We start from the raw sequence: 18,070 nt of genomic DNA on the forward strand, positions 1-18,070 counted from the left end.
TGAAAGTTGATAATGCTAGTGCAACATACTTGTGGCACTGCCGTTTAGGTCATATTGGTGTAAAGCGCATGAAGAAACTCCATGTAGACCATGCCTCATGGGCAAGATGACTTTTGGAATCACTTGATTATGAATCATTTGATACTTGCAAACCATGCCTCATGGGCAAGATGACTAAAACTCCGTTCTCCAGAACAATGGAGCGAGCTAATGACTTATTGGAAATAATACATAGCGATGTATGCAGTCCGATGAGTGTTGAAGGAGGCAGTGAGTATCGTTCTTTTCTGACCTTCACATATGATTTGAGTAGGTATGGGTATATCTACTTAATGAACACAAGTCTGAAACATTTGAAAAGTTTGAAGTATTTCAGAGTGAAGTGGAGAATCATCATAACAAGAAAATAAAGTTTCTACGATTTGATCGCAGATCTGAATGCTTGAGTTATGAGTTTGGCCCTCATTTTAAAACAATGTGAAATTGTTTCACAACTCACGCCACCTGGAACACAACAGCGTGATGGTGTGTCCGAACGTCATAACTGTACTTTATTGGATATGGTGCGTTCTATGATGTCTCTTACTGATTTTCCACTATCGTTTTGGGGTTATGCATTAGAGATAGCTGCATTCACGTTAAATAGGGCTGATACGTCCATTTTGCATCATGTTTTCCTGCTGCTATTTATAATGTTTTTATGCATAATAATGCTTTTTGGAGTAATTCTAATGCCTTTTCTCTCATAATATGCAAGGTTCACACAAAGAGGGAGAATACCGGCAGCATGAATTCTAGACCTGAAAAAGCTACGTCAGGCCACCTATTCTGCATAACTCCAAATTAGTTGAAACTTCACGGAGATTTTTTATGGAATATATAAGAATTATTGGAGCAAATAACCACCATAGGGGGGCCACCAGGTGGGCACCCCAGACGCGCCCTGGTGGGTTGAGCCCTCCTCGGCCCACCTCGATGCCCCTCTTCTGGTATATAAGTCATTTTGACCTAGAAAAAATAGGGAGAGGACTTTCAGGACGAATCACCGCCGTATCGAGGCGGAACTTGGGCAGGAGCACTTTTGCCCTCCGGCGGAGCTATTCCGCCGGGGGAACTTCCCTCTGGGGGGAATCATCGTCATCATCATCACCAACAAATCTCCCATCTAGGGGAGGGCAATCTCCATCAGCATCTTCAACAACACCATCTCCTCTCGGACCCTAGTTCATCTCTTGCGTTCAATCTTTGTATCGAAACCTTAGATTGGTGCTTGTGGGTGACTAGTAGTGTCGATTACGTCTTGTAGTCGATTACTATATGGTTTATTTGGTGGAAGATTATATGTTCAGCTCCATTATGCTATTTAACACCCCTCTGATCTTGAGCATGATTATCATTTATGAGTAGTTACTTTTGTTCTTGAGGTCACGGGAGAAATCATGTTGCAAGTAATCATGTGAACTTGATATGTGTTCGATATTTTGATGATATGTATGTTGTGATTCCCTTAGTGGTGTCATGTGAACGTCGACTACATGGCACCTCACCTTATTAGGGCCTAAGGTAATGCATTGTGGAGTAGTTACTAGATGTTGTGTTGTGAGAGTGACAGAAGCTTAAACCCTAGTTTATGCGCTACTTCGTAAGGGGCTGATTTGGATCCAAAAGTTTAATGCTACGGTTAGATTTTATCTTAATATTTTTCTCGTAGTTGCGGATGCTTGCGAGGGGGTTAATCATAAGTAGGAGGTTTGTTCAAGTAAGAACAACACCTAAGCACTGATACGTCTCCAACGTATGTATAATTTCTGAAGTATTCATGTTGTTATATATCATTCTTGGATGTTTTACCATCATTTTATAGCAACTTTATATCATTTTTTGGGACTAACCTATTGACCCAGTGCCCAGTGCCAGTTGCTGTTTTTTGCTTGTTTTCTACATCGCAGGAAATCAATATCAAACAGAGTCCAAACACCATGGAACTTTTTGTGGATTTTTTATGGACCATAAGACATCCAATGGGCCAGAGCAGCACCTAGGGGTGCCCCGAGGGGGGCACAACTCACGAGGGCGCGCCTGGGTGCCCAGGCGCACCCAGGTGGGTTGAGCCCACCTCGGTGGCCTCCGTACCCCCTCTTCGCCCTATAAATCATCAAATATTCCAAAAACCCTCGGGGTAACCCTAGATCAGAAGTTTCACTGCCGCAAGCTTTTGTAGCCATGAAAAAACTAATCCAGGCCCCATTCCGGCACCCTGCGGGAGGGGGAAATCATCACCGGTGGCCATCTTCATCATCCCGGCGGCCACCACGATGAGGAGGGAGTAGTCCACCCTCGGGGCTGAGGGTTTGTATCAGTAGCTATGTATTTAATCTCTCTCTCTCTTGTGTTCTTGAGATGTCATGATCTTGATGTATCGCGGGCTTTGTTAATATAGTCGGATCATATGGTGTTTTCCCCTCTATCTTGTTATGATGAATTGAGTTTTCCCTTTGAGATTTCATTTTATCGGATTAAATACTTTTATGGATTTGAGAGCACTTGATATATGTCTTGCATATGAATACATGTGGTGACAATGGGGTATTATATAGATTCACTTGGTATAGGTTTTGGCACTCAACTCGCGGATCCCCGAGGTGACATTAGGGTAATCTAAGCATAGGGGTTGATGCACATTCTCGTCTTTTGTTTCTCCAGTGGAAATCTTGGGTCACTCTTTGACGGTCTCTCTGTTGGATTGAGTATTATGAATCTGAAAGTATTTGGTGTTATTTTAGTATGAACTCTTGGATAGATCGATCGGAAAGAATAGCTTCGAGGTGGTTTCATACCCTACAAACGATTTATTCTTATGTTCTCCGCTAGATAGGAACTGTGGAGTGATTCTCCATTACACGTTGAGGGATGGTTATATGATCCAATTATATTAGCATTGTTGAGAGATTGCACTAGCGATAGTACGGACCCTAGGCCTCATTTTCGAGCATTGCATGTAGCGGCCCGACCCAAAATGGATCGAAGTCTCTGTGCTTAAGTGTCATCCCTGGATCGGTATGCTGACACACACAGTACTCGAGGAATTATAACAGAGTTCAATCACACTTTATTACATCGAGGTTCTCAAAAGAATATTTATTACAATAATATGGCCAAAGGCCATCTCAATAAAAATAACTGCAGAAGCATTGAAGGTAAATGAGTCCATCCAACTCCACGACAAACTGAGTGCAGAACAATGACCTATCGCACCTTTAATCCTCGTCGGAAAAGTCTGCAACATGAGACGTTGCAGCCGTGTAGGTCAGCACATGGAATATGCTGGCAATTTCACACCATAGAATAATAATAAATGAAAAGACTATCTCTATATGAAAATTTAGCTGGTGGAGGCTCTAAGTTTTATTTTGCATAAAGCTAATTTTACCCTACAACAAAGGAATATTTTTTTATTACTACTAAGTTAAAATGCCATTATTGAGAAGGTTCTTCAAACCCAATCCCAAAATTCCCAAGTTATTAGTAACCCAATAATTTCATTAAAAAGAGTGATGAGATCAACCAATAATTCACTTCTAGATACTCAAATTGTCCATAACCGGGGACACGGCTAATCATGATTAGTTTGTACACTCTGCAGAGGTTTGCGCACTTTTCCCCACAAGACTCGACCACCTCCATGGTCGGAAGATCGAGACATAGCCTTTCAGAAGTGTTTCCCCTTAACCTTGGGTAGATCGGTACACCTACTTTCCCCTACATCAACTAGTCTACCACGGAAAGAGGTCACACAACTTACTCAACTATGCCAGAGCCCATAATGGCTTGTGGCTGCACACGGAAGTTTCTAGGCATGAAATATCTTATGATCCCTTTGAGCCTGGGTGACGGACCTAGGGTAATCACACGGGTACTCCGGGATTCCCCTTGGGCAAGCACTGGTTTCTCCAGGTGCCCCAAACAATCCACCCAGATGTGTATTAAAGTTGCCACCTTAGGTTATCCCAAAATTATTAACTCTCGCAACTTGCGTGATCACACATACCAATCCCCATCTACGAGCATGGCTAAGAAATATATGATATAACGAATATTCCCGGGTTGATCAAAGGTCATAAGTTCCTACCACATGAACTACAAAGCATAACCACATGTTCCCAATCCTACTCATGCAATCTTCGAGGGTCAAACTAATGCATAGTAAAAACTGGGTATTGAAAAAATATGATCAAAGTGTGAACTTGCCTTGCTGACGATCATTGAACTCTAAGGATTCGTGGTAGCAAGCTTCGCACTCTGGATGATCTAACGTAAGCAAGCAATAACATACATAAGCATACAAGCAAAAATCCAAAAAGAAAACAAATGAAAGACTTCGAAAAACTCCAAAACAACAAAATAAAGTTTCTGTACATAACATAATTTTTATAGTAGAAAAAAAATATGTGTGTTTGGGTCTAATAGAAAGTACACATTACGAGCTTCAATTTGCAAAAAGAATCACCTAAAACGGAGTTACGAAACTCGAGTTACTGCCTAACGAAGTTTGAATTCAGATCTGTTTGAATTCAAATTTTAAAATTTTCAAAAATATTTTTCGTTTGGTTCTCTGGATAGAGGATATTTCTACGAAACCGTAGAAAAAAGAATCAACTAAAACGGATCTATAGGCTAAAAGATATACTAGAATTGGTATAGAATCCGAGATTGGAAAAAATACTGGAAAAAGAGAAAAAAATCGGTCAGATGCCAAGTGGCGCCCTCTGATTGGCTGGCTGGGTGCTCACCAGACTTGTCGCCGGCGACGAGGAAGACGGAGGATACGACGAAGTATGAGTGTCGAACGGTGGAGAGGGGGTCTCTATGAAGACGATGGAGTAGGACACAGAGACGAACTCGTTCTGTACATGCACCACAGGCTCGCTGGAATCCTTCTGGTGGCGGTGGAACTTGACCTCGTCGGTGAAGTGATCCTGCTACGGAATCGAGAGGTTTGATGGGTCAGAGATATTCGCACAATCAAAACTCATCCATTGGAATAAGAGGAGAGGCGAATGGCTCACCGGAGGTTGTGCTATCCTTGTTGGAAACGGCAGCGAAGGACAAACTCCGATGAGCAATTGCTCGCGTAGGAGAGCAAGGCAGAGAGGGGTTTCGGTCTTAGGAATGGGGGGATATGTTGTGCTTTTCGGGGTCCTATTTATAGGGGAAGAGGGGGGTCGTACGGGGAGATCAAGGGAGCTCACCGTGGCCATTAATGGATGATTGTATATGTATGTTTCATGGCTCGGTTCAACCTATTAAAGCAATAACGCTGGGTTCTAATTCCCTGAATGGGTTATTGGTAACGCCCTCGACAAATTTTGTGTTGACTCTGGAGTGAAACGGCAAAGAAATTAAGTGGGACGAGAGGAGGAAGTGGTGGAGGCGCCATGAGTGCAGTCTCTATTCTTGTAACGAACAGAGAGGAGGAAGAATGAAGCTAGCGCATGCTATGGGCGTTAGTGGGAAATTTGGCCCGTGGCTGAGTGGTTTTTTTAATAACAGAAACACTATGGCACCGAAAATACGAATAAATATAAGTCTACAAATGCCAGAAAAATTCACATAATATTATGGTCTTATATATGACCTAGTGAACTTTTATCTGGCCTAAAATGCAAGTTTTCAAAAATAAACTTTTTGCTATGCTAATAAAATAAATTGCAAATAAAACTCAACAAATATATTTCGGTTCCAAATTCAATTTCCAATATTTTCTTTTCTGATTTTGAAGAAGTCATTTTATCTTATCTCTTTATTTTATTTTTGATATAATGAAAATGATTTTTTTGGTGAAACCAAATTTGATCCAAACTCCCAACTTAAAAAAATCAAAATTGGTTTTTAGGAAAACTTCCAACTCTCTCTTTTGGTACTTGAGTTGCTCAAAGTTCCTTGGATCAAAAATCCAATAAAACAAATGGGGCAAAAATGCATAAATCATGGATGCATATGAATGATCTATTATAAACATCCAAATTGAAAATTGGGATGTTACACTGCAATACCGTCTGTGCTCCATTTTATCAACTGCTACCTTGCTGTTTTTTATTGTTCTTATTACAAAAATCAATATCTACTATCCACTTGTATCACCATCTCTTCACCGAACTAGTGCACCTATATAAATTACCATTGTATTTGGTGTGTTGGGGACACAAGAGACTTTTTATTATTTGGTTGCAGGGTTGTTTGAGAGAGACCATCTTCATCCTACGCCTCCCATGGATTGATAAACCTTAGGTCATCCACTTGAGGGAAAATTTCTACTGTCCTACAAAACTCTGCGCTTGGAGGCCCAACACGTGTCTAGAAGAATAAAGTTGTGTTGTAAACATCAAGCTCTTTTCTGGCGCCGTTGTCGGGGAGGTGAGTGCATGAAGGTATATCTTTAGATCTTGCAATTGAATCTTTTTAGTTTCTTGTTTATCACTAGTTTGGTTTATAAAAGAAAACTACAAAAATGGAGATTGGGTTTCCTCAGGTTGTTCTTTATCTTTATAATTTTTATCTTGAGAATAAGGATTCCGATAATTGTGCTCAATTGCTAGAAAAAGAATTCAACAAAATTTATGGCATAAAAACACTGGATGATGAGCATGATTGCCATGTTGTTAGTATGAACTCTTTGAATATCCAAAATGTAATGATTATAGCACTGGCCATGAGAAAAATGTTTCTCATAAGCATGTCAATTTTTGTGGAGTGGAAAGACTTTGTGAAGACGTGCCTTATAGGGAAGATGGATTTTGTAAGAAGCATAAGCATGATAGGACCAATTTTTTGCTCAAAGTGATAGATGAATTTGCTACAAAATTATGTTCTCTTTGTCCTATTACTTGTGAACTTTGCAATAAGGATGGTCATCTTAATTTCCAATGCATGCTTTTTCATGATTGAATCGTATCCAAATATTGCAATAACTTGATCACCCTTGAACTTTATAATGAGCTTTGTCTATTTTTGGGGAGTGAAGAATTGACACATCAAAATTGTTGGTTTGAAGTATTCGTTCTCAAGGACGACATTGAAACTAATCTAAACAATATCTATATGTTTTGCATGGTAAATTGCAATGAGAATGCTTATATTGCCAACTATAGAAACATGGGAAAACCAATAGAATATAAAAGGAATACTAATGAAAGGGTGAAGATTTCCACTTTCCCTCCTATTGTCACTTATAGTGAATCAGGTAATGAGGAGGAGCTTCCTATCCAATCAATCTCTTCAACAAGAAGCTTGAAAAAATTAAATAAACCCACACATGATGTGTTGAAGAAGAAGAAAAGAAGAAAGAATAGAGGTAAAAAGGTATCACTCCCTGATGGTAGCTACAACTACGTCGGTAATTCCCTGGAGAGGGAGGGATGATGTAGCACATCGACGGTAGGTATTTCCCTTAGTTATGAAACCAAGATTGTCGAACCAGTAGGAGAACCAAGCAACACAACGTCAATAGCCCCAGCACACAAATAACAACACCTCACAAAGGGGTTGTCAACCCCTTTCGGGGTATGGCGCCAGAAATTCTGTGTTGACGGGAGAAAGTTGTAATAGATTGAAATAATAGATCACAAATAAAATAAAGTGCAGCAAAGTATTTTTGGATTTTTCGTTTAATAGATCTGAATAAAAATGCAAAGGAAAAGTAGATCGCAAGGCAAATATAGGAGAAAGAAGACCCGGGGCCGTAGGTTTGACTAGTGGCTTCTCTCGAGAACAATAGCAAACGGTGGGTAAACAAATTAATGTTGGGCAATTTATAAAACCTCAAATAATTATGACGATTCCAGGCAATGATCATTACATAGGCATCACGTCCAAGATTAGTAGACCGACTCCTGCCTGCATCTACTACTATTACTCCACATATCGGCCGCTATCCAGCATGCATCTAGTGTATTGAGTTCATGGAAAACGAAGTAATGCAGTAAGAACGATGACATGATGTAGACAAGATCCATTTATCTATGTGGCGGTAGATATAGATCTCATATTTTTATCCTTAGTAGCAACGATACATACGTGTCGGTTCCCTTTCTTTCACTCGGATCAAGCACCGTTAGATCGAACCCACTACCGAGCACCTCTTCCCATTGAAAGATAAATAGATCAAGTTGGGCAACCAAAACCCAAATATCGGAGAAGAAATACGAGGCTATAAGAGATCATGCATAAAAGAGATCAAAGAAACTCAAATACTTTCATGGATATAAAAACATAGATCTGATCATAAACTCAAAGTTCATCGATCCCAACAAACACACCGCAAAAGAGTTACATCATATGGATCTCCAAGAGACCATTGTATTGGGAATCAAGAGAGAGAGATGAAGCCATCTAGCTACTAACTACGGACCTGAAGGTCTACAAAGAACTACTCACGCATCATCGAAGAGGCACCAATGGAAGTGGTGAAACCCTCCGTGATGGTATCTAGGTTGGATCTGGTGGTTCTAGACTCTGCGGCGGCTGGAGGAATATTTTGTCGACTCCCCTAGGGTTATGGTATTTTTGGGGTATTTATAGAGCAAAGAGGCAGTTCGGGGGCACCCGAGGTGGGCACAACCCACTAGGGCGCGCCTGGGCCTCCTGGCGGTGCAACCAGGGCCCATTGCCTTCCTTCTGGCCCATAAAAAATCTCTGTAAAGTTTCATGGCATTTGGACCCCGTTTGATATTGATTTTCTGCGATGTAAAAAACATGGGGAAAACAACAACTGGCACTTGGCACTATGTCAATAGGTTAGTACCAAAAAATGATATAAAATGACTACAAAATGATTATAAAACATCGAAGATTGATAATCAAACAGAATGGAACAATCAAAAAATATAGATACGTTGGAGATGTATCAACATCCACAAGCTTAACTCCTACTCGTCCTCGAGTAGGTAAGTGATAAAAATAGAATTTTTGATGTGGAGTGATGTTCATCAAGTCATATCATATTCTTTATAGATGGACATTTGGACTTTTATGTGATTCAAAGCAATAGTCAAGTTTTGACATAATAATTTAGATACTCAAGCATATCAACAAGCAACCATGTCTTTCAAAATATCAATGCTAAAACAATTTATCCCTAGCCCATCATGCTCAAACATTGATCAATTCATGAAACACACTCGAATATTAACTACACCTGATACTTGAGCACAATCATATTGCCTCCTAGTTGGTGCTTTTATGAGAGAAGATGGAGACTCAAGAAAAAAAATTGCATAAAGTAAAAGAAAGTCCCTTCGTAGAGGGAAGTAGGGATTTGTAGAGGTGCCAGACTTCAGAGAGAAAAAATTGAGATAAAAACATTTGGTAGGTGTATCCATCCCACCAACGAAAACGGCTTAGAGTTCCGAACACTTTCCATGCTAGATATTCCATAGGCGGTTCCCAAACAAAAAATAAAGTTTATTCCTTTTTCCACCATAACTTTCACTTTCCATGGATAACCGTATCCACGGGTGTCCTCCATACCAACACTTCCCAAGGAATTTATTATTTGACAACATAAAGTAAATGTTTTTTTGCATTTCGGGACTGGGCATCCCTAATACCTTTGCCTTACTCTCGTGCAATGACAAGTGAATAAACACTCATCTTGAGAATAACACATCTAGCATGGAAAATATTAGCCACCCTCACCACTCTGCGAGCGAAACGAACACACAAAAGAGAAGTTTATTTTGAAAATTAGAGATGGCACATGCAAATTTGCTTAGAATGGCAAAATAATACAGCATATAGGTAGATATAGTGGACTCATGTGGCCAAACTGGTTTAAAGGATTTTGGATGCACAAGTAGAGATCATACTTTGCAAAATGAAGGCTAGCAAAAAGATTGAGAAGCGCCCAACCAAGAAACGAATAATCTCATAAGCAAGCATTAAGCATAATTAACACCGAATAATGCACCACAAGTAGGATATAATTTTCACTGCATGATTATTGACTTTCGTGCATGCATAGGGAATCACAAACCTTAACACCAATATTCTTACTAAAGCATAATTACTCATCAACATAACTCACATATCATATCATCATATCTCAAAACTATTACTAAGAATCAAGTTTATTTTGTCCAATGATCTTGATGACATTTTCTTTTACTTTATCCTTCTTGGATATCTATCACTTTGGGACTAATTTTCATGTGTTGCTTTTCATAAGCTCAAACAAATATAAGTGAAGATCATGAGCATAACAAATTTTCTTTCTCTCAAAATAATTTAAGTGAAACAAGAGAAAATTTCTTCAAAATTTTACTAACTCTCAAATAAATCTAAGTGAAGCAAGAGAGCATTTCTTCAAAAATAACAAAGTACACCGTGCTCAAAAAGATATAAGTGAAGCACTAGAGCAAGTCCTAGCTCGTAAAAGATTTAAGTGAAGCATAGAGAGCAATTCTAACAAGTCATGACATAATTTTGGCTCTCTCAAATAGGTGTGTCCAGCAAGTATTGATGACTTAAAACACAAAATAAAACAAGAAAAGACACATACCATACAAGACGCTCCAAGCAAAACACATATCATGTGATGAATAAAAATATAGTCTCGAGTAAAATACCGATAGTTGTTGGAAGAAAGTGGGGATGCCACTCGGGGGCATCCCCAAGCTTAGTTGGTTGCTCATTCTTCGATAATAGCTTGGGATGCTGCGGCATCCCCAAGCTTAGGCTCTTACATCCTTCCTTCATCCATCGTAAGATAACCCAAAACTTGAAACTTCAATCACACAAAACTCAACAAAGCCTTCGTGAGATCCGTTAGTATAAGAATAATAAATCACTACTATAAGTGTTGTATCAAACCAATTCATATTTTGTTTTTGTATTATATCTATTGTATTCCAACTTTTCTATGGCAAACACTCATCAAAGAAAACCATAGAGCCTTCAAAATAAGCACACAACACAAAGAAAACAGAATCTGTCAAAACAGAACAGTGTGTAGAAATCTGACTATTTCGAATACTTCTGTTACTCAAAAACATCTGAAGAATTAGGACGACTTGAGAAATTTGTATATTGATCTACTGCAATTGGAATGGGTATTTTATTGCTCATTGGTAAAAAATTAAAATTAATATCATGAGCGTAAAAGTTTCTGTTTTTTCAGCAAGATCAAACAACTATTGCCCGAGAAGATCCTAAAGGCTTTACTTGGCACAAACACTAATTAAAACACAAAAAAACACAATCATAACAGTAGCATAATTGTGTAAACACACAAGAACATAAAGCAAAAAGCAAAACTAAATTTTATTCATTGGGTTGCCTCCCAACAAGCGCTATAGTTTTACGCCCTTTGCTAGGCATATAGCAAGGATCTAAGTTTTGTCATCTTTGTCCAACTCTTCAATCAAACACTTAGAATCCCTCAAAGATTTAGCATAAAGATTTTCAATAACAACACTCCTGGGAATAAATTCAAAGATTTCATTCTTGCAAAAGGATCTATCACCACTTCAACAAAATCAACGTAGATACTAATCATCTTAAGATCTCCTTTATTGCTCTCACTAGGAGTTGCACCCTTATTTTTGGATCTCCTACTCTTTACAGGAGTTTCCTCAATAATTTTAGTGGTAGTAAAAGCCGTGCTTAGATTACTAAAGATTTCTTCCAATTTATCTATCCGAAACGGACTTTCTTCTATTCTTTCATGGATTAAAGTACCCCTTTCTTTTAACAACTTAAAAATATCGCCCGCTTTTGATCCAAGATTAGTGGAAAAATTATGCATCTTTTTATGTATAATTTCCATATGATCTTCGGTGAGCATTTTCTTTTCGATAGCATCTAGTCTTTCCATAACATGCTCAAGAGTCAAAATTGTTTCATTAACCATAAGAGGTGGTGAGCCCACTAAATTTCACATAGCATTAAGAGCATCAAAGGAGGAGTCATTAAGAAATTTCCACCGGTAATCGTATCAAGGACGAATCTGTACCAAGTGGTGATGCCAACATAAAAACAACGCAGAAGCACAACGGTGGATTGCTTATGGATAGATCTATTATGAGCATTGCAAATTCTATACCAAGCATCTTTTAAAATTTCTCCTCCCCTTTGTTTAAATTTGAGAACCTCGTTCTCGGGAGTGCAAGAAATAGAGGAGGAATTATCCATAACAGCAAACAAGATCTCACACGCAAAAACAAATCCGGGAAGAAAAACGGCGAACAGAAAAAGAGAGGCGAATAAAACGGCAAGTTTTTGTGAAGTGGGGGAGAGGAAAACGGGAGGCAAATGGCAAATGATGTAAATTGCAAGGAGATGAGATTTGTGATTAGGAACCTGGTTATGTTGAAGATCCTCCCCGGCAACGGCGCCAGAAATTCTCCTTGATGGCAGCTGCAACTATGTCGGTAATTCCCTGGAGAGGGAGGGATGATGTAGCACAACGATGGTAGGTATTTCCCTCAATTATGAAACCAAGGTTACTGAACCAGTAGGAGAACCAAGCAACACAATGTAAACAGCCCCTGCACACAAATAACAACACCTCGCAACCCGACGTGTTAAAGGGGTTGTCAATCCCTTTCGGGGTACGGCGCCAAAAATTGTGTGTTGACGGGAGAAAGTTGCAATAGATTGGAATAATAGATCGCAAATAAAATAAAGTGCAGCAAAGTATTTTTGGTCTTTTGGATTAATAGATCTGAATAAAAATGCAAAGGAAAAGTAGATCGCAAGGCAAATATATGAGAAAGAAGACCCGGGGCCGTAGGTTTCACTAGTGGCTTCTCTCGAGAAAAATAGCAAATGGTGGGTAAACAAATTACTGTTGGGCAATTGATAGAACCTCAAATAATTATGACGATATCCAGGCAATGGTCATTACATAGGCATCACGTCCAAGATTAGTAGACTGACTCCTGCCTGCATCTACTACTATTACTCCACACATCGACTGCTATCCAGCATGCATCTAGTGTATTAAGTTCATGGAAAAATGGAGTAATGCAATAAGAACGATGACATGATGTAGACAAGATCCGTTTATCTATATGGCGGTAGATATAGATCTCATATTTTTATCCTTAGTATCAACGATACATATGTGTCGGTTCCCTTTCTGTCACTGGGATCAAGCACCGTAAGATCGAACCCACTACCGGGCACCTCTTCCCATTGCAAGATAAATAGATCAAGTTGGGCAAACAAAACCCAAATATCAGAGAATAAATACGAGGCTATAAGAGATCATGCATAAAAGAGTTCAAAGAAACTCATATACTTTCATGGATATAAAAACATAGATATGATCATAAAATCAAAGTTCATCGATCCCAACAAACACATCGCAAAAAGAGTTACATCATATGGATCTCCAAGAAACTATTGTATTGAGAATCAAGAGAGAGATATGAAGCCATCTAGCTACTAACTACGGACCCAAAGGTCTACAAAGAACTACTCACGCATCATCAGAGAGGCACCAATGGAAGTGGTGAACCCTCCATGATGGTGTCTAGATTGGATCTGGTGGTTTTGGACTCTGCAGCAGCTGGATGAATATTTCGTCGACTCCCACAGGGTTCTGGTATTTTTGGGATATTTATAGAGCAAAGAGGTGGTCCGAGGGGGCACCCGTGGTGGGCACAACCCACCAGGGCACGCCTGGGCCTCCTGGTGCGCCCTGGTGGGTTGTGCCCCCCTCGGGGCACCCCCAGGTGCAACCAGGGCCCATTGCCTTCCTTCTGGCCCATAAAAAATCTCCGTAAAGTTTCGTGGCATTTGAACTCCGTTTGATATTGATTTTCTGCGATGTAAAAAACATGGAAAAAACAGCAACTGGCACTTGGCACTATGTCAATAGGTTAGTACCAAAAAATGATATAAAATGACTATAAAATGATTATAAAACATCCAAGATTGATAATAAAACAGCATGGAACAATCAAAAATTATAGATACGTTGGAGACGTATCACTCCCAAATAATGTTACTCCTATTATTGTTGTGCCTCATGAAAATGAATCAAAAATAATTGTGGAAGATGATGCACTTGATGATGATATTGCTTCTATGTCTTATGGCACAATGTCCGAGAGCACTATTGATGATGATTTTGTTATGCCTATTGCTTGTTGTGATTATTATGATTGGGAAGATAATGATACTTCCTATAATCTTGGAAATCTTTTTGGCACCAACTTGGGAAATTATGATGATAGCAATTGTTATACCGTTGGTGCTATTCATACTATTAATGATGAGAGTGATTATGCTTATAATATGCCAAGCCACAAGCTTGGGGATGCTATGTTTGATGAGAATGACATGCTTGAGAATTTATTTGATGCAATCAATGTTTGTCCCAAGCTTGGGGATGCTATGTTTAATGAAGATGATCTTTTTAGCCCCCATACTTTGAATGATCAAATTTGTTATGATGATTGCATGCCTCCTATCTATGATGAGAACAAAGTTCCTAGTTATGATGATTATTGTGATGATACTTATGTTATAAAAAGTAGTGATTATTATATTTATAAAACTTGTCATAGTTATGATTACCCTTCTCCTGAACATTGCTCTTTTAATGTGGAAACAATTTATAGTATTCGAGTTTCATATGATACCCACACCATTGTGAATGAGAAGAAATAGTAATAAAATTTCTATGCTCATGGATGATGAAAAGAATGCTTTATGTGGTGGTTATATTGATGAATACATTCATGATACTATTTAAAATTATTATGAGAGGGGAACTTATGATTCATGATGCTCTCTTTATGTTTCAGTTCTTATCTTTTATGCGAGCATCATTGGAATCATCATGCCTAGCTAAAAGGCATTAAAGAAAAGCGCTTATTGGGAGACAACCCAACACTTTTACCTACTGTTTTTGCATTTTCACATGATTAATCTATTATAGTAATCATGTTTTATAGCTTTTGTTTCAATAAAGTGCCAAGTAAGACCTTTGGGGTGGTCTATGGTGATAGTTGATTTGATCTTACTGAAAAACAGAAATTTTGCGCCCAGAAAAATAATTTTCATGTTTTACAGAAGCATGATAAAATCCTGATTCTTTTTGCACAAGATTGATATACAAATTCACCAGGTTTTCCTAATTTTCAGAATTTGTGGAGTAGCACAAGTATGGTTGATGTCCAGATCATTACAGACTGTTCTATTTTTGACAGATTCTGTTTTCAATGCATAGTTTGCTTGTTTCCTAGTTTCTATGGCTTATTTTACTCAATATAAATTGTGGAAATGATATGCTACAGTAGGCATTGTGTGAGAACAATTATGAATCTTGTCTTTGATAGTACCAAAGTGAATGGTTTGCTCTTTATCATACAAACATATCTCACGAAGTTCCGTTAAGTTTTGTGTGATTGAAGTTTTCAAGTTTTGGGTGAGATGTTGATATGAGGAGAATAAGGAGTGAAAAGACCCTAATCTTGGGGATGACCAAGGCGCCCCAAGGTAATATTCAAGGAAGATCCAAGCAACTATGCTTGGGAATGCCCCGGAAGGCATCCCCTCTTTCGTCTCCAACATTATCGGTAACCTCACTTGGAGCTACATTTTTATTCGTCACATGATATGTGTTTTGCTTGGAGCATCATTTTATTTTATTAGGATTTTCTTTCTGTTATTTATAAAATGTTTTGCATCTTTATTTTCAATAAAAATGTCAAGGATAGCCTCTACTATGCTTATTTTGCAAGTCTGCATGTTGCTGTTTGAAAACAGAAAGTTTATCGCTGTTGCAAAAATTCTCTAGAAAATTCGAATGTGATAAAATGTTGAAACTTTTTGAAGAATAAGCTCTGATAAATTTTATACAGTGTGGTAAATTTTCGTAATTTTTGGAGTTCAATAAGTATTGATACTCTTGCATTCTTTACACACTGTACTGTTTTGGCAGATTGCTGTTATGTGTGCATATGTTTGCTTGTTTAATGATTCTATTTAAGGATAGGAGTATTAAATACACAGAGGCATTATGCAATGTTGAATAATAATTTTAGGAATTTTCTACAGTAGAGAATGATGAGGTTCTTGCATTGGTTAATACTAACTTATCTCACGAGTTCTTGTTGAGTTTTGTGTGGATGAAGTTTTTGAGATTTAGGAAAACCGTGATAGGAGAGGAATTAAGGAGACGCAAAAGCTCAAGCTTGGGGATGCCCAAGGCACCCCAAGATAATGTTTCAAGAAGTCTCAAGCATCTAAGCTTGGGGATGCCCCGGTAGGCATCCCACCTTTCTTCTTCAACAATTATCGGTTAGTATCGGTTGAGCCTAAGTTTTTGTTTCTTCACATGATGTGTGATATTCTTAGAATGTAATTTTATTTTGTTTTTGCTTGCTGTTTTAATAAAATCCTTAGATCTGAAAGTTTTTAATAAGAGAGAGTCCTCAAATAGCTACCAATTTACATAACTACTCGCTTGATCTTCACGTATATCTTTTTGGAGTAGCTTGTCATTTACTCTTGTGCTTCACTTATATCCTATGAGTAAATTGTTGAATAAATAGAATATAGTGAAGCTGAAATTATATGTTCATGTTATGCCTAGTGGTAGCTTCACATTGGGTTTAGAAAGTGAAATCTTTTGAAGCTTGACAATCACAATATTGGTCATACAAGCAATTCATGAATGATTAGTAGAAGGAAGAGAACTTTCACATGCAAATACACTATCTTGGAAATATTTTGTGATTGTGAGCCCCCATCAAAATATTATATGCCAAAATTGTTGACGTTGGACAAGGAAGACAACTTAATGATTTATGTTTGTTCATATTCACATAGAAGTTATATTGTCATAGATCCTTCAACATGTGGTGCTTGCCCCCCATCTTTGCTAGCCAAAAATTCCGCACCAAGTAGAGATACCACTTATGCATCCAAAAACCCTTAAACCCAAATCTTATTTTCAAGAGTCCACCATACCTACCTAAGGATTGAGTAAGATCCTCCAAGTAAGTTGTCATCGGTGCAATAAGGCAATAAAAATTGCTTCTAAAAGCGTTAGATCATTTAGTGTAAGAGAAAATTGAGCGTTGTACGAACTTGTGATGGCAAAGAATAAAAGCAACATACTGCATAATAAAGGTTGCTATCATAAGGGGCAATATAACGTGATGTTCTTTTGCACTAAGGGATTGAGAATACAAACAAAAAGCGCATGGCCACCTTTGCTTCCCTCTGCGAAAGGACTACCTTTTACTTTTATGTATTTAATTTCATGCAAGAATCAAAGTTTTTCTCTCTATTCCTTTTTGTTTTTCTCTTTTGGCAAGCATCATGTGGTGAGGAAAGATGTAGGCACATATATCCAGTTGGATATGGGTAGCATGAGTTATTATTGTTGACATCACCCTTGAGGTGAATACGTTGGGAGGCGAAATTATAAGCCCATATCTTTCTATGTGTCCGGTTGAAACGTTTTGCTCATGTGTATGCGGTGAGTATTAGTAATCATAGAAGACTATATGATGCTTGAGTATGTAGAGCTCTTACTTAGACTCTGTTGAATAAGTTGAATTACAATTGCTTGGTGACTGAGAACATAGGTTGTTGAGTTTCAAGAGAATTCATTGTTTGAACCTTAACATGTGATTTGGTTGCTACTTTAACATGAGAAGTCTTATAGAAAAGAATTGATGTTATGATGCTAGGAAAAGTGATTGAAATTGTCATTGATCAAACTTGTGCACTTTGCTAGCATTCACACTTCATAAATTATTTCTTTTTATCATTTACCTACTCGAGGATGAGTAGGAATTAAGCTCGGGATTGCTGATAAGTATCCAACGTATATATAATTTATGAAGTATTCATGCTGTTATATTATCATTATTGGATGTTTTACATTCATTTTATAGCAACTTTATATCATTTTTTGGGACTAACCTATTGACCCAGTGCCCAGTGCGAGGTGCTGTTTTTTGCTTGTTTTTTACATCGCAGGAAATCAATATGAAACGGAGTCCAAACACCGCAAAACTTTTTGTGGATTTTTTATGGACCAGAAGACATC

This window comes from Triticum urartu, chromosome 6A (assembly GCF_056163025.1).
Source record: "Triticum urartu cultivar PI428250 chromosome 6A, HENAU_Tu73, whole genome shotgun sequence".
NCBI lineage: Eukaryota > Viridiplantae > Streptophyta > Magnoliopsida > Poales > Poaceae > Triticum > Triticum urartu.